The 18,179-nt window shown below is 42.7% G+C and overlaps 1 protein-coding gene across 12 annotated transcripts in view; it reads left to right on the plus strand.

Annotated features, from left to right (window-relative positions):
* PCDH15 (protocadherin related 15) overlaps positions 1–18,179 on the plus strand; it is an 883,259-nt gene that overhangs the window by 149,712 nt on the left and 715,368 nt on the right. For 5 of the 12 annotated variants that reach the window (XM_084525148.1, XM_084525147.1, XM_084525146.1 and 2 more), the window contains one exon: positions 3,113–3,205. The exons of the other annotated variants lie outside the window; for them this stretch is intronic. The gene's annotated coding sequence lies outside the window, so the exon portion shown is untranslated. The remainder of the gene's footprint in view (positions 1–3,112; positions 3,206–18,179) is intronic. 12 annotated transcript variants of the gene reach the window in all.

Here is an 18,179-nt window from a genome sequence, read left to right on the forward strand (position 1 = left end):
GCAAATGGCTCTGGATATAAAACTCCATGTCTGCTGCCAGGCAAACACCAACTGCGTGGGCACGTTCCTTCTCCTTGGGGAGCAAGGGCTGCCTTCCTTGGGTTCCCTCAAGTCTCCGATGCTGTTCAGTGGGGGACCAGCTGGGCAGGAGGAGCTCGGTTGTTCTCAGCCAGCTCCAGTTTGTGTTGCAGATCCTCCCCTGCCAAAATGCATGGGTGAACATGAATGGTTCTGGGGGTGAGGAAGTGCTCAGGAGTCACATGAGGAAGGAAGATTTGTATGGAAGAAGATGGGCTAATTGTGAAGGAATTTCAAAGCCAGGGGGTAAAAACCTAAAAGGAAACATTTAAGGGGGAAGAAAATAGGTGGAGAAGATTACTTTATGAAAAAACATGCTCCAATAGCTTTAGTGCTGGTAGTGAGATCCCATTAAGGGTGTTGTGTTTTTGTTTTGTTTTTTTTCCTTCTGTATAGGTGGAAAAGATTTAAGCTTTTTCTTGTGCCCTCAGTCCATGTTGCTGTTCCCATCATGGAAGATGAAGTGCAAGGGTGTCGGGCAACCTGATGAGTGATGTCCCTAAAAACAAGAAGTGCTGCAGTTTTGATATGTGAAGCAGAATCTCTTGCATTCTTCAGTGGAAACTGTTTATCATTTATGACCTGGTTTTGGAGAAGAGTTTCAGCTGCCTACAGCTTGGCAGGAAAAAGATTTCACTGCATAAAAACCCTTTCCTGTTAGAATTCTGGCTTGAGGACTTTCTGATGTAGCACTTAGAGGCTGAATCAAGGAGCTGTAATAACATTTCTGTAACTGATTTACTGGCATATGACGGGGACAGAACATGTGTACGCTGTACACTTACCTTTGTAAAATCAGCCTCCAGGAGACAAGTTAGGTGACGGCTATCAAAAGGCCACTTTCATTATGACACCATTATAATTCAACACTTCCTTCCCCTTGAAATTGATGTGTGCATGTGTGTATTTTTGGAGTTGGCTTGATCCTTACAAATGTGGGCAAGATTGAGCAGAGTTAGGTTTAGAGTTGTGGTTACTCTCTCTCTGTATGCCTGTTTCCTGCTGGGTGGCTGGAACTCCCTCCCATTTAGTTACCTGCGTTTTTATCCCAAATTGAGATAACAGTCCTGAACTTTTCACTCTGACAGAGATCAGAAGAGGGACATTTACGCATATAAAGTTGTATTAATTTAGAGCAGTGTGGTGACCTCAGTCTTGGACTCTGGACAGCTTCCCTACTCAGCTGAATCACATTTAGCCGTAGCCTTGCAGCACGTATGGAAGACCAGCGTACCATCCCGCAGCAGCCTGGCAAAGCCTTCATCAACTGGCTGGGGCGTGATCCTCACTCCTGAAGACCTTGTGGAGGTCGTGTCATTCCACGTTCCTCCTGTGCACCATAGCACAGGAGGACTTTTTGCTCTGGAGGGCTTTGTTTTCTAATTTCTGTCTCCACCTTGCAGCACAGGAAAGTTTGGTAATGTGTTCCCTTACTGACACTGCTGTAAGGAGTTAGGCAAGCATATTCCTCTTGAGAAACCATTTTCACCTGCTGAAGCCCAGCTGTACCTTTTAGAGGAAGCTGTTTTACACAGTGGCACGTGACTGTGTGTCTGGGTGAAGTTATTGATCTGGATATATTTAGTTTTCATGACATTTCCCACTTATTTGTTTATTTTGAGTAATTGCTCTGCAGGACTGATAGATATTTCTTGGGTTTCTTTCCAGTAGGGCAGGCAATTTTCTGACCATATTGGCATATACCAAAATCTGAACAGATAACAGATATGTTACATGGAAAAGCCAGAGGCATTTATAAGGGTACGTATGGAGTGAAACCTTCCTTCCTTTTTTTATTTTATTTTTTTATTATTTTTTTTTTTACTCTCCCACTCAACTGTTTTTGCAGGTTTTGGCTGACATTCAGAGAAGCACTTTACACATTTTAGTTCCTTCAAGTTCAATAGAAATGAATTTTATTCTCAAGTCCTTCTGAGGACAGAAATACTTTTCTCCTTTGAACTGTTATGCAGATATTTAAAATTATTATAAAGAAACAAAACAAAAAAATACCCTTTGCTTTAAACCAGACATTTCTAGAGATCTTCCATATGAAGCTGCTCTTCAGAGATGAAAGTAAAGGCCAATTATCTGGGGCTTTGTGACATCAGAGTCAGGTTTTTTTGTTTGTTTGTTTTGTTTTGTTTTTGTTGTTTTGTTTTTTCTTGTTTTTTTCTTGTGCATAGGTGTGTATTTAAAAGGCCAAAATCTTCTCCTGAAGGTTTAAAAACTTCACAAGATTTACTATTTTTAATCATCTTTCTCCTCTCTTTAAAAAAAACAAACACCAAACCAACAACAACCCAAAACTTGCATGGGAGCCAAATTGGATGAGGCAGATGAAGAAATGGAGAAGGACAGGATGGATAAGGAACCTTGAGCTCTCCTCCTGCCTGGCTCTGGACATCCAGGGGGAATGAACCTTTTCCCTCCCATGTTCAAACAGAAGCACTTGTAGCGTTGTTTTTCTCTGTCCTCTTCTATATATTACTTTTTATTTTTTCAGAGGATACCTCTAAAAGCTATTGTCTCTTCCTTGCTCAGCTAACGTGTTTTCTCCCCTGCTGGCACAGATGCAGTGACAGTGCTGGAGGCACTGTACCACTGTGGAATCCCGAAAATGTAAAATTGCACAATCTCAGCTGCCAGAGGGAGGCGTACCCCCTGAGTAAAAATGATTTCTGAGTTCTGGATGGATGAGGCTGCTCCTGGCTAAATTAGTGAGGCTGGCTGGGATCTTGGTCTCATTCTCTGTTATAGTTTGTAGTGAGAGCAGATTCTGGTAAGGTGTAGGAAAAAGCAATTTATATGTTTGCTACCTTTTGTATATAATGGATTTTTTTTTGTTCTTTGCATGGTATAAAAGGTAAAATGAAACATGTATTTTTCCAGGAGGCAAAATTCTGTTTTGCATGTCAAACATGTTTTGTGCTAATCTGGAGTAAAACAGCTGTCTCCCTTCCCGGGAAAAAAAAATAAATAAAAAGAATTGAGGGTTTGTAGAAGAAGCTTGCTAACTTGAGACTTTTTGCAGTGGGACCAGGTGTTGTCTACTACATGCAGAATGGAGCAATCTGGAGAGACTGCTGTGAAGATGGGAGGCGTGCTGAGAACAAGTGTGTACCTGGTGGGTGAGACTTTGGCTTAACTCTGTGTATGTCTTTGAACTGCTGGGGGCAGGAGGCATTTGTTGTCATCCAAAGGCTTTTAAGTCAGCAGCACCAGCTCTGTAGGACACGTTTTCTACCTCTAAAAGATGGTGTGAGGTCTTGCTCAACTGAAGGCAGTAAAGTAGTTCTTTTGCTTTCACAATATCAGATGTGCGGAAGCAAGAAATTGCCTGTGGAGTGAAGGAAACCTTGGCTGTGTAAATGAGGAGCCATTTATTTGGTAGTATGTCTTGCCATTGGCCTCTCTCCTGCTGTAGAGGGATTTCAAGTCACAACATTTCTGCTGATGTCAAGTTGGTGAACATGTGTTTACATGTTCACTGGATTTCATGTGTTCAGCTAGCATTGCTTGCCAAAGAAGTGCTTGTATGAAATTCTCCTTGGACTCCCATACAGGGGCTTGAAGGGTGTGAAAGCTATCACCATCTGCTTCCTTTCTTCTTGCTCCCTGTGATAGCCTAGAGTTTTCCAGTCCATGCAAAGGACTGGGACCATTTTATAACTGAATACATTGAAACCAACAGAACCCTTGTTTTTCTTCAGCTACCTGCTTAGACGGAGTCTTTCTGTTTTTAAAGTTTCTTGGTCTTTGGACTGACAGCTCACAGACACAACAGAAACACAGGCTGGGACATTAGATGAATGGCTAGGATGGAAAGTAGTAGAGGATGAAAGACTTGGATTTTTAAAATGCCTTTGGAATTGTATTTTATTTCATTTTCTTGGTGTGTATTTGTCAGCACTAAAGGGCTTAGATTTCAAATGCTTTCAAAAGAAAAAAAAAAAAGCCAAAAAGGCAAGTTAATGCCTGCATCTTCAGTATAAAGCCTAAGCAAATCCCTCACTTTCACAGTAACCAGGCCAAAGCTGCTTGTATGAGAAGAAAAACATAATTAGGAGATGCAAGCTCAATAATAATTTTGTCAAAAGTCACACTATGGATGGAGCAGGGATGAAGTTATAATATGCTGTGTTACCCAACGAAAGAAGAATCATTCAATTGTTCTCTTAAGTTTTGAAATCAGGACCATGTTCCCAAGCAGAAGGAAAGAACATTGCTTCATTTAAAATACATGTGTGTATGCATATAGATAAATATATATATAAAGTAGCATGTGTGGAACAGTGTGAGAAAGGGAAGTAAAGCATGGTAGTAGCAGCAGAGTTGTTGAAGCTGTTGAGCTGTGCAGAATGAGGAGCACTTTGTGCTATAGGAGCAGCATCCCCTTGAAAATGGTGTTTGGATGGAAGCTTGGCTCTGCCATTGTTGGAGCACAGATGTGGAATAATGTGTGGCAAAAGATTTAATCTAATAATCAGAAAACTTGTTGGAAGAAGGGATGTAAAAAAGTAAAGTAAAGTAGCACTGGAAGGAAAATTCTTGTGAGAAAAATGGAAAAGGTCAGCAAAACTGGTTAGCGTAGACCATCTTAGGGCCAAAGCATGGAATGATGTGAAATGGCATTGCTGAGTGAATGGAAACAGGTATCTGGTTTGAATCATGGTGGTGTCATGCAACCTGGTTTTGTATTCCTGGAATATATTAGACTTGATGGAAATCTTGACTGCCTCCTGAATTTCAGATGATGCATATTTTTAGAGGTTGAAGTTGTGGTTATTTTTGTTTGTCATAGCAAAGAGAACAACTAATAGTCCCTAGAAATAATAAGAAAATTATGACCGGGTGAGGTGAAGCCTGAGCTTGGGGTATATCAATCATCTGCCACGTGGCAAATATTTTGTGCATCACCTGTCCTCAGGGTACCCAGCAGTAAGCATGAGAATCTTTTTCCTCCAGCTTTAAAAAAAAAAAAAAAAAAAAAAAAAAGAAAGGGCGTGGGTGGAAAGGGAAATAAGGTAACACGGGGCAATGCAGAGCAGCTGATATTCTGTACCTTGGCTTGCTTGTGCTGTCCAGCACATGTCAGCAGGGTCCATCGCGTTGCCACAGGATGGAGTCAGCACAGCCCAAATGATGCTTCTGCTAATGGACAACAATTTCTCTTAAATGAAAGCTGCTCACTCGCTGTAGAATGAAGAAAAGTATTTCACTTAAGGAGAAAAATAACTTGGGTGTTGGGAACTGTTTGAAATAGTGCTGCTTGAGTAGAAGCTGAGTTGTCTTTAGAGAAGTGGTTCCTTGCCTGCTGCTCTACGCCAATGTAAGTGGTTGAACACAGCACAGAGAGGATGAAAACCCCAAAGCGTGTCTTCTCCAGCCGTGCTGGTGGTGGCACTGCTTGGTCCCCACGAGGCAGCTGGGCAGCTGCAGTGGAACTGCTTTAAGTCCCTGCTGCTTCCCTGGCTTCAGGAAAGAGACTCAAGGGATTTTTCCATTGCAGTATGTAATCCTGAAAGCATATCTTCAGATTAGAAACAAAGCCCAATATTATTTGTCAGTAAGTATGGGAACCCTAGGTTGTTCTGTTGCTGATGACAGTCGAGTTGAGTGCTTGTGTCCATACATTGCACAACATAATCTAGAGTTGTTATTTTTTAACCTGTTCTGCAAAAAATAGGGTGAGGAAGTTCAGGGGCAGGGTTATTCATTCCTGCTTGAGGATCCAGGTAAGGAGAATGTGATTGCACATGTCCTGCAGTGCATGCGTGGTGAGTGGAATCCACCTCCGGGAAGTCAGATGGCTTATCCCACCAGCTGTGCTTTCTTACAGCAAATCCCAGCAGCACTTTGGAGTATTTCTGGATGTGTTCAGCTTCCCCCAGCCTGTGCCTCTCCCCTGCCTCCTCCTCGCTGCTTTCCTCCTGCTCCAGGCAGTAACTGCCCCAGTGCTGGGATCACTGGCCGTTCCCCGAGCCCACAGAGGTGCAGTGACCGTGCCCCTGGGGAAGGACAGCTTGTTGGTGTCTTTTTTTTTTTTTTTTTTGGCATCCACATCAGAAACAGCAGATGATGGCTCCCAACCTCATCCTGTGGCCTTCAAGCAGTTCTGTATGTATTTTGCCCTATGGTCATCAATTGTCAGTGCAGTGAAAGACGGTCCAAGAAAGTCTGCAAAAGGACATTGAATGACAAGTTAAGAAAGAAGGCTGATTGGAAGAGATTTTCAGTATCAGCTTGCAAAAGAGAATTGGAAATTACTGGAACTTCTAAACAAAGAACAATTATTTCCATTGAGATTCTAAATCTGAATTTAAAGAGAGCTTTCCCCAAAATAAGGACCAAATTAGTCTTCACTGCCAAAGGTAAATTTAGTAACTTCGCATTGTCTAAATTTAGGCTTCTGAATAAGCCCTCATGCTGAAGATGTGGCGTGGGGCTCATGAGCTACAAGGAGATCTGCTCGGCATCAGAGCAGATGGAAGTGCTACCACACGAGGAACAACTGCAAACATCGCTCCGATTCAGATTCCCCACGCAACTGTGTCTAGCGAGGACCTTTAGGAGTGCTGTACTGCAGCTTCAAAGCAGCATTGGTTTCAAAGTCTGAGGACAGGCAAGATGATCAGGATATTTTTCATGGAAGGAAGTTTGAATCACATAAAAGAGCCAAAAAATTCAAAGGAGGAGTTTGTCCATGCTGTGTTACATGGCTGCTATTTTGGGGAGTCTTGCTTTCATGTAGAAGGTACTCCAAATACACTGTGAGAGCTTCTAGCTGCAAATGCATGTTGCCCTCATTTGGCCTCTTCATAACACTGAAGGTATTTATGAAATGCTTGATGTTGGTAGGGCTGAACGTGCAGTCCTTAGTATCTTCTGTACATTGCCAGGTGGCATGTGGACAGTTCAAGGCTTTTCCTTAAATGTTGAAGAGTCGAGGCATCTGTTAAGGGTATGCACTGCTCCATCTCTTTGTTTCACTTTCTAGAGGTCACTTGGCTGAAAATAACTTCATGGGTGGATGCAGTCAGAGGCTGGAAGAAAATTTAGCCCTTGGTCTGAACACTGTCTGCTTGTGAAGTAACACGGTGACATTGATTCAACAACAGGACATGTCTCGAGACCAAAATGTGCTGGTGGATCACCCTTTCTCAAGCTGTTTATTAGCTACTGGTAGTAAAGGACATTCAGATGACCCGATCATAGTTGTTTCATTTCCCATGGGGTGCCAGGAACAAAATAAAACACCTTGTAGGTAAGGACAGGATGAGACATGCAAGTGGTTCTCCTGCCAAGGCTGTGGCAAGGCTCAGCTGGGTTAACAGAGCCATCTCCTTTGTGGTCCTGGCGTTCCTTGGCCTTGGGGGATCTCTTAGCTGACGTTCACAAGTGGTCCCTGTTGTGTCAGTCTGAGATTTGGCATCTTCTCAAGCCATCTTTAGATACTGAGGCTCATGGCTTCCCTTAGGAGAATGCTGTATATCACCCGCTCCAAGGGGCTGAACCTTCAGTGGTGTTTCAGTGAGATTTGTTTATTTCAGAAATAATCGTGTGGCTGGGTGAAGCCACAGATAGCTTTACAGGTTTGCATTGACAAGTGTTTTTATCCATCAGACCTTTGTTCTGATCAGCTTGTGGAGCAGTCCCCTTTCTGGTCTTCTGTGCCCTTTCAAATTCTTTTTCCATGTGTTGGCATTTCTCTATTTTTGCACTGTATTATTTCTAGAATTTTAACAAGCTTTGAGTCTGAAGGTACTATGAATAATTAGCACTTGTTGGCAGGCCCACACAGTTTAACGATTTATAGATTGAGATTACTTTGGATCTTTTGTAGATCAGGGAACATTGGTTCAAGAAAAAACAAGTTATTTTGTAGGGTTATGCTACCAGTTAACACAACTGATTCCATTAAAACAACATCTGAAACCTTTAACTGCATCCAAACTAGAACTGGACCATGCAATCACTACAGGGATGTTACAGCTGGAAGAAGGTAAAAAAAGTAGTCGTGTGACATTAAGTAAGAGAGATCATTCTTACAAATGCCTAGTGCTGGAAGTGCATTTCTTTTTTTTCTTTGCAGCAGCAGCTGTAACCCTTATTCTGCCAAAAGGCTCTGTTTTGATACAGAATCGCTTTACCTTAACTGTCATTAACCTTTACTAACTTCACAATCTCTCTGTGTATGGTGATTTATGACCTTTTAATGTTTCCAGACGATACCCTCCTTCCAGTTTTTGGGAGCAAATGGCAAGTCACAGGGTTAGCTGCTTATTTCCCATATAACTTGTTTTAATTGATCAATACAGTGAGAATTTGGGGAGTGATGGGAAGGGTGGCACTGAAATCTGAGGAAGATTTAGTGGTAGAGAACTGAATGCCTCTGTAATGATGGCATGGACATCTCCATGGCTCTGGACTTCCCTAAACATGTGTCCTTCTTATAAGTTCTGTCACTGTGTTTCCACTGTGTTCCGCCCCCCCCTTCCCCTCCCCCCCCCCCCCCCCCCCCATTTAATTATTTTTTTTCTGGGTTTTGCTAGGATTTTCAAAGACCCCAAATATCTACTGTAATATAGGACATTTTTTCTCAGTACTCTCATTGTTCGCATACATGGCGAGTTGTCTTGAACCATGGAATCTTTGGACTTATTTGTAACAGTTCAATCAAAATGAACTTGTCAGGGATAATTCTGCCTTGCAGATACTGAGATGCAGTGTATTCTGAATTTCCAGAGGCCATAGAGGATGCTTATTTATAGAGTGGAGAGTATTTAAAGGGCTTCATACTAAAAAATCAACTTTCTGTTAATTTAGCTGCAACCATTGATCTTATCAAAGCTGCATAATATGAAAGATGTTGATGGTTAGAGGGAAGAAATTGGCTTCCTCTGAGAGAATGGGCTCTCTGCTGCTCCTTTTATCACAGGATTGAGACACTGTAAATTTGAGCGAGTGGGTTAGGTGTTCCTGCTGTATCTTTCAGAAGGCTGTTTACATGAAAGTCCACAAATACATAATATAATGATCCCTTTTGTAGAACTGGAGAAAAAAACATGTTCCTGCAAACATCTTGGGCGTAATGAAGGTCTGAGGAACTCAACTGTTGGTCTTTGTCATTTCTCCTTTGCTGTAATGAATCATGCTTTTTTTGTTGTTTTTAATATGCGCTTACTGAACAAGAACCAGCTCATTTATGGGGTACTTAGCAGTAGCAGCCCTTAACATCTAAGGATTGTGACTGGTTTAAATTTTTTTTTTTGAGGCACCCACTGGAAACACTTTGGTATGTATTAACTAATGATGTGTTAATTCCATTAGAGCTCTAATGGCATGAAGGAAATAAAGGGCTTTCTTTCAAGATCCTTCCTAATTAGTAAGGTCTTGTGTAGCATGGGGAGACCAGACCGCCTCTTGGTGGCTCATAGGCTGCTCTTCATCCCCTGTCAGACTTCTTGGAATTGAAACTGGATCCCGAGACCTAGGATTAACTATGGGCTGAAATGCAAACCTAAACCCGTCCTCTAGTGAGGGTTTGGGGCCTTAAAAGTCAATACAGAGTTAAGAACATCAAGTTAAAAGCGTTCATGTCTTGTTTTTGAAAAAATGTCTGAAAAAACTCCTCTAATAATGCCATTAGAGGTTTGTCAAGTGAATAATCAGATTAGTGCGTTCCTCACTTGTTGGTAGTTTTTTTGCCTGTAGTCATATTTCGATGAACTAGCTCGGGAGATGCTTTCTGCACCTCTGTTAAGTGTTTTTACTTTAAAAAAAAAAGCTATTTTAATGGAATCTTTAACATCTTGAAAGACTGACAAATGTCAGTAGAAGAGCTGTCCCTTTCTGTACTTTTGAAATGAGTGTTCTTCTTTCAGGTTAATGTCTTTTTTTTTTTTTTGGAATGCAAGTTAATTGTATTGCAGTAATTCATTGCAGTAGACAATGTTGAACTCGACTAACTGCATTTGTTTTTGATCTTACAAAATTCAATGAGGAAATCAAACAAATTATAGCTTGAAAGAGGATAGAAGATATAAAAGATTTTTTTGTGTTAGTGTGGCCTCTGTCATGCGCCGCTTAGATTTTGTGCTGTTGCCAAAATAAAGGCGCTCTATCTGAAGACAAAGACTGATAACGAAGCACAATGCTTCTTGTTTTAAAGTACTACTATAGGAAGGAAATGGAAAAAAAAATGAAGTGCTTTACATTTTGCTAGTTCATTTAAGTACCATTTTCTTTCATGTAATTGCTGTGGACACCCATATGAAAATGACCATATTGTGTTTATGGTCTCTCCTGAAAATGTCACTTTTTTAAAAAAAAAAAGGAAGAACATTTGGCCTCTTAAAAGCTTAAGTGTTTGATATTCATTATATCTTCCATTTACTCCTGGGATAAATTAAACAAATTGCAGTAGTTTAGGAGAGATTAAAATGGCCTACAGTCAGGATAAACAAGCAAAGTAAAGGAGCATCACCAGCTCTGCCTTTTTATAATATCTGGTAAGCTTTATTCCTGTTTCATTTCATTTTCTTTTTCATGGCAGCATTTTCCATGTTAATTGCTTTGTGGAATGGTATCTTCATTCATGGGGATCCTCAGCAAAAGACACCAGTGTAGTGGGTTTACGTGGCAAGGTTTTGGTAGCAGGGGGCCATAGGGGTGATTTCTGTGAGAAAGATCTAGAAGCTGCCCCATGTTTGGGAAGGGCCCCATTGTTTTCCAGAGCTGAGCCAATAAGCGATGTTGTTTTGCGCCTTTGTGAGAGCATATTTAAGACAGGGAAAAAAACGCTGCGCCACACAGCAGCCGGGAGAGTCAAGGGAGTGAGAAACAGCCTTGCAGGTGCCAAGGTCAGTGTAGAAGGAGGGGGAGAGGTGCTCCAGGCGCCGGAGCAGAAGTCCCCTGCGGCCTGTGGTGAGGACCATGGTGAAGCAGGATGTCCCCCTGCGGCCCATGGAGTACCACGGTGGAGCAGGGTTTCATGCTGCAGCCCGTGGAGGAGACCACGGTGGAGCAGGTGGCCCTGCACCGACGGAGGCTGCCGCCTGTGGAAGACCCCTGCCGGAGCAGATTCCGGGCAGGACCTGTGGCCCGTGGAGAGGAGCCCACGCAGGAGCAGGTGACCTGGCAGGAGCTGCTGCCCGTAGGGGAGCCAGGTTGGAGCAGTTTTCTCCTGAGGGATGGACCCCGTGGTACGGACCCATATCTGGAGCAGTTCTGGAAGAGCTGCTGGCTGTGGGAAGCCCACGCTGGATCAGTTCATCAAGGACTGCATCCCGTGGGTGGCACCCCACAGCACAGGGGACGAGAGTGACCGAGAAGGAGCGGCAGAGAAGAAGCGCTGTAGACTGACCATAACCCCCATTCCCCTGAGCCGCTCGGGGGGAGGAGGTGGAAGAGGGTGGATGGGGGGGGAAGGTGCTTTTGGTTTCTTTCCTTTGTTTCTCACTTCTCTAGCTTGTTAGTAATGAGCAATAAATCTTACTATCTTCTTATGCTGAGTCTGTTTTGCCCGTTACAATAATTATTGTGTGATTTTCTCGTCCTTATCTCAACCCTTGAGCCCTTTTCACATATTTTCTCCCCATTCCTCTTTGAGGAGGGGGAGTGAGAGAGCGGCTGTGGTGGAGCTCAGCTGCCCACTCGAGCGGAACCACAACAACCAGGCAGAGCAGATCCTGCAGTTTTTCTCAGAAAATTTCACAACTTTAAGAAAAGGTACTCCCCAGTTGTTGCCTGAACAACCAGCTCTAGAAATCCAGCCACTAAATTCTTCTCTACGCTTTTATGGGTGGTCTGTGTTACGGTCTGCAGAGAATGAAAAAACCTAAATCAAAAGGATCTTAGGAGCCCAGGGTCAACCAGTAGACCACCCGACTTCCCCAAAGGGTGGTTAGCTGTCATACGCAGTAGGGGATTTGCTTTCTTGTCGTCTTGTTGTATTGCCTCAGAGCAGGCAGGATAGGCTATAAGCTGTGCCCCTTTTTGGGAAAAATAGCAAAACCTGGATGGTTTAATTTTTTGTTATTTTTAATATTATTTTAAAGAAAAGGACAACGTTCTGAAACCCCCTTCCTTGATTAGCAGGTGTAGTATTTGTCCTTTTCTGTCTTCTGATGCTGAAGTGAAGGGCACATATCCCATCTGTTTTCAGTGGTATCATTCTGTGAATATAATAACAGCTAGTAACTTCCTTGTCTAAGCTTCCTTGTCAAAGTAGGCAAAATTTGCAGTCTTCCCAGCAGATGAGGAGGACCTTTTGGAACAGAGGGAAGTTCTACTCTGCATTGTCTGAGCAGTTCGTAGCTCTGATCTAGCATCAGGCTTTAAGACTGGCACTGCATTGTGGCTGTCAAGGTTTCTCCATGCATTTAAATTTTTGGAGGAGAGGCAGCAGGAGCTCAGAAGCGATGACAGAGCAAGAACACAGTTATAACTTTCTGCTGTGGGGATGAGATCTTCCCGCGATGATGGATTGAGGCTGCTCAGAGACTGACGGATGCTCTCAGCCGAGTCCAAGGTGATAAACAAATAATCCCTGACAGGGTGTTGATGCTTGTTGACATTGGTGGTCCGTTCTCTTTCTGTCTTCTGAGTAGAAATTTGCAGGCTTTCCTGTCCATAAATGTTTTTCTCTTGAGGTCTTGTGGAGAAAACATAATCAGGGTAGGTTTAGTCTTGACCGCCTTTTAGGGATTTGTTTAATGAAGTCCTGTGCCTTCAGAGCTCCCCCCTGTCTCTCCCTGAACTTACTTCTGTAAGTTCAAATATGAATACTTTGGTTTTTATAACTTGAAGATATATGGACAGCACGGGTTGATCCTTGCTACTTTCGTCTGAATGTGTCAGAGATCAGTGGCTCTATTGCTTAGCAATTCTAGGATGTTTAGATCTGTAAGTGGCAAATTTAGAATAAAATGATTGATTTAGCGTTTTGTTTGTTTGTTTGTTTGTTTTTTCCTAACTGCTTTTTGTAGAGCAAATGTTTCATCAGAGCAAGTACCGAGAAGCTCACATCAAGTACGCTGAAGGTAGGACTCACTGCAGCCAATTAAGTTACCTGGTGTCTGCCTGGTGACTTTCTTCATGACCAGTCTAACCCCATGTAATGATTTTGACTTAATTTCCTTCCTATACAAGACAGCTTTACAAAAGTGAAAAAACAAAGCACTGGGAGTCCATTTATAAAACAAACCGCCACCACAGACCTTTACATAATGAAAAACACCCTTACAATATTTTTGTTTCTGTAGATGACAGTAAATTAGGAAGTAATGCTTGAATAAAAAGATAAGTGACAAGTGTAAAAGCCACTATGAAAACATCAACACAGTAGTGAATAAGAGGTATAAAAACAGTGTTGAATGTGCTATCAATATGAAATCTAACCCAACATTGCAAAGCAGAATAAGTGATGTGTATTGGCAAAGATGAGATGGACGATTCTCTCTATAGATATGAATTCTGATTTCTGTGAAAAGTAAATTCTTATACTGCTAAATTGCAAAAGAAGGATTGTAGTGAAATTGTCAGCATCATGTGATGGAGAGAGCAAGTTCACTGAGCTGTTAGGGGAAGGGCTGCTTCAGTCTTTCAGCTTGGAGATGAAATGATGAAATATGATTTTTCATGGTGAATGAGCAATTTTTTTATTTTTTTTTTCCCGAAGGGTTTTAAACTTACAGAAAGGAGGAAAAAAAAAAAAAAAAAAAAGCTCTATGGTATTCTTGTTGTTCTTCCATATCCTTGCAGCCCATGTTTTATATTGCAGCATTGTCCTTTTTTTTGGCCAAAAAAGTAGGCAGAAAGAGCTCAGGGAAAGCAGCGTGCATTCAGCAGGTGCACTGCGCATCCCTGTGCATAGAGCTGAGCAAGTCAGCTGATGGAGAAGTGGCACAGAAAGTTCTAAAACCAGGATGTGGTAATAATGGAAGATGCAAAATTACTATTTCGGAGATCTTTTTCCTCTATTTCCGTAACTGGTGGCTAGACTGTCATGGTTGCTACCTCTTTTTTGCAGCTCCCTTACCTCGCACAGCTGCACAAAGCAGTGCAGGGTTTTGGGAGGGGTGCAAAGACAAGAGTTAAAAACAGCTTTGTGGTTGTGCTGGTTTATCAGTGGAGGATGACAGTGTGCCAGTTGTAGCTTTCTGTTTGATGCAGGGGATTACTCTTGCAGCTTTACTTAAAATGACATCTTCCTTTAATAGGGTAAAGCTTGATCCCATTGCAACGCAAATAGCTGAGCCTGAAGGAGAGCTGGAAGAAAAGTAATTCGCACCTGAAGGGGCTACCCAGCTCTGGGAGCAAAGTTAGCTGAATGGCCCCGACCTGCACTGCTGTCTGTCAGTGAGAGACCAGAGGCAAAAACAAATAGGAGCTTTTTTCACCTACACGCCAACAGCAACAGAAAGGAGAGGTCAAAACAAAGCCCCAGCAATCTTTCTCTGGGTGCGGGGGGAGCACAGAATTTTTCCCTAGAAATCATTGCTGATCTAACAGGCTCCCTTTACCACAGGGTATGGTATTTAGACTGTTCTCTGAGCATATAAACAATATGCTCCCAAAGAAGCTGTATGGAAATCACTTAAAAAATTCAGAAACATGAAGCAATGTGTTGAGAGGCTCTGTGTGCTTCTGACTCTGAAAAAGTAGGATCCCGTATTGTGCTATGGCTAAGTAAGAAGAAAAGAAATGCCAGAATTAGATAAAGCCTTTTTTTTCCATCTACATTCCCCAGCACCTTTTCAGGGTAGCTGTACTTCTGAGTGTCGTTAAATCCTTAGGACGGTGATTAAATATCACCCCATTTAATCATTTTTTAAGAGATCAAGTGACAATGAATAAGTACTAATATAATGGACCTGGCAGAGCTTGTGCTGCACCAGTGTAAAGGATGGCAAAAATGCTTTAATAAAGGGTTCAAAAATGCTTTAATAAAGGGTTCTGGGTTCTGCCCTCTGCAGCGAGTGCTTCCACGTGGCTGGGCTTACCTGCCATGGTGCCCAGCAGGGGCAAGGTGCTGCAGGCTCAGGGGCAAAATCACAGAGATGCTATGCTTACTCTTGGCCTGTTTCTGAAAGGGTAATATTTGCTTTCACACCCAGATTCCTTACAAATACATCACCTTGCTGCATACTGGTTTATGTCTCCAGGTTTCACATTAAATGTGGATGTCAACTCAGTACCAGAGGAAAGACAGTCAGCACATCAGTACCATCTCTTTATTATCTTGCTGTGCGTAAACACAGAGGAAAATAAAAGTGATCCCTCTGCTCATCTGAAGAAAAAACACATTGCCCGGTTTCTGCTTGAACCTGCTTATGCAGCTTATCAAGATATCAAACACAGTATTTTAAGTTACTATAAATTAGAAAATGCTGTATAATAATTGATCAGTATGTTAAAAAATAATCTTTTCATCTACTATGCTGTCACCCTTGTGACTAGAGTTCTCAGCCTTTACAAAGCAACCTTCCATACCCAAGAGAATGAATCAAAGTCTGTTTATTGAATACATAAGCACAGCAGAGGTTGCTGTATAGGCAAGAGGATGACAGAAGGAATGACTGAAAGCAGCTCTTCCCTGTGCCCACACTCCACCTGACTTAACCCCTGTGTGTGTGGAAAGACTTAAGCATAACAGTACGTATAAATGCATATAAAATGTATACAGTAGCAGTGTAGCTTCCAGAGCAGCTTGCTTTGTCCCCTGCCTTATGCCGTGTGCTATGCTCGGGCTCTGGAGGTCGGATGGTGCCTGGAAGCCCTGACCCAGGGTGACAGTGCTGGTGGGTTGTGCCTGCCACAGTCTGCAGCCGTCCCTCAGGTGCAGAAGATGACCTTCATCATCCCCGTGTTGCTGGTTTTATGCTTTCAGTTTTCACAACCTTGTGTTACAGGCACTTGAGCCGATGCTGCATAATTAGCCCTGGAGCCACTTAAAGGCCGCGTACATGAATGGTTGCAGTCAGATGGTAAGCGTACTTCAAAACTCCTGAAGCGGGAGGCGAGTGACCCAGAAGTGCTTTTTACCAGCTTGTGTCAATCAGTTTGCAGCTCAACACTTTCCTTTTTGCAGCTCTGCTGTTCTCATGCTGAATTATGAGGTTGTTCTTTATTGTCATTATGTTCTTTGGCTTTTGATTTGAATTAGGCCCAGCATCTTAGTTCCACAGCTGTGCAGGAGTCCCAGTGGAGCCTCACAGGGATGTTAAATCCAGTTTTCATCTAACTCTTACATAATTGTAGGTATGATAAAGTTTGTATTGATGTCACATACTAACGTCATATTTTTGTTATCGGGCTACATGAGTTTTTCTTACTTTTTTCCTGCTACAGCATTCATCTAGTTCTTCCATGGATTGCATCTTGTGAAATACTGGGGGGAGTAACGTGTTTTTCATTTTTTTTTCTCTTACCTATTAAACATCTGCATGAAAAGGTTTTCCTTTCAGAGAAATTTTAATAGTCATATTCTAATGAAACTGATTTTAGTTTAGTCCTTGATAGCTGTAATTTGAATGCTAAGTGCTTATTTGTCTGCATAATGGCCCAATGCCCCTCTCCATGGTTGTGCATCCCTTAGCACAGAAGACAACACGTGAATAATGTTTACACGTGCCACATGTAAATACAACAGATGCCACTCATCTGTTGCTATTGTTATAAACTGTGCTTATAAATTAGATTGGCAACAACACTTAGAAAAATTGGTAATGAAAAAATCAAATCCAGGTTTGACACCACAGCTACTGTAGCATAGGTTAGTAGCTTCAGTTTCTAATTTCTTTAAAGAACTGGTCCAGCACTGAGGTTCCAACTTGTTTTGCATGGTGAGCGTTAGCTGCATATAAATAAATGCTGCTTTGCTACCCGCGGTGTTGGTGCCTTGCACCAGTTTAATTGAGAGAAAAAAGGACAGAAATGGCTATTTGGGCATTAGGTTTCACTAGCGGATGTTAGGAGTATCCATCTTCAATAAAAAGCGTGGTCGTGATCCTTCTTCCAACTTCAGTTGCTCAATTCCATTTTTGTTTTCCTTTGGGCACCATTTAAGTAGTTAATTTATCTCCAGGACTGCACTGGACAATTTCTGCAGCAGACAAATCATCCGTTGGACAGCTTTTGATGGGAGCCTTTCTCTCAGCACTCCCAGATGACTTCCCTGTAGGCTTTTTACATTTCTAGGAAATTCCAGGGACTGGAAGAGCACTCTGGGGTCGGGACTGGCTTCCTTACTTGCCTTTGCCTAGGGACAAGCTGTCATGGGGTGGCTGAATCTTTTCAAGCAAGCTCCCTGTTGAGCGAGGGTTCATCCAGAAGACACTGTATTTGTAATTTCACAACCTCCAAAGAGATATAAAAAGGGGACTTCTTGACCTGGATACTAATTTGTGACTTGAGTTCATATATCTTATGCGTATCAGGCATATTCATTGCATCAAATCAGAGAACTTCGCTTAATGCATGGATGGTACAGATTGGGGAGATCCGAACTATTGCTGCAGCCCAGCCTGGGCTCCTAAATAAGTGCCCCTGACTTTGGTTGTGACAAGTTGGTGGCTGCGCAGCCCTGCCACAGCGCTTCCCTGCTGCCGGGGCTCTGGGCTCGAGCTCCAGAAAAAGGTCCAAAGGCTGGGGTGGGAGTGGGAATGCTGCTCCTCCAGGATGCAGCTTCTGCTGCTGACCGCCGATGTCATCAGGTGATGATCTGGGCATTTTTTATCGGTTTTGACAGTGCAAGGCAACGTCAGAGTTGGAATTCACAGCAAAGCATTAAATAGCAAATTTCATACTGCACAAGGGAAGAAGGGGGTGTGAGTGCGTGTGTTTTCTGTGAGAGTAGACTCCATGAACAGGCCTTAGGGTTGCGAGGGCATTGTTCCTCTGCTTCTGCTCTCTGAGGAATGACCACACGTGCTCGTTTCCTTTGTGAGGAAGAAGGGATGGAGACTTCGAGGATGGAGACTGGGGAGAAAGGGTTGTTCGTGGGGGTAAGAATTTGCAGCAATGTCTTGCCTCTGTTTCTTCTCCTGGATCAAAGCCACTGCTGGCTGCTTTCTTTGCTGCCCTGCTCCCCTTCT

Source organism: Aythya ferina, assembly GCF_964211825.1.
Source record: "Aythya ferina genome assembly, chromosome: 7".
Lineage (NCBI taxonomy): Eukaryota > Metazoa > Chordata > Aves > Anseriformes > Anatidae > Aythya > Aythya ferina.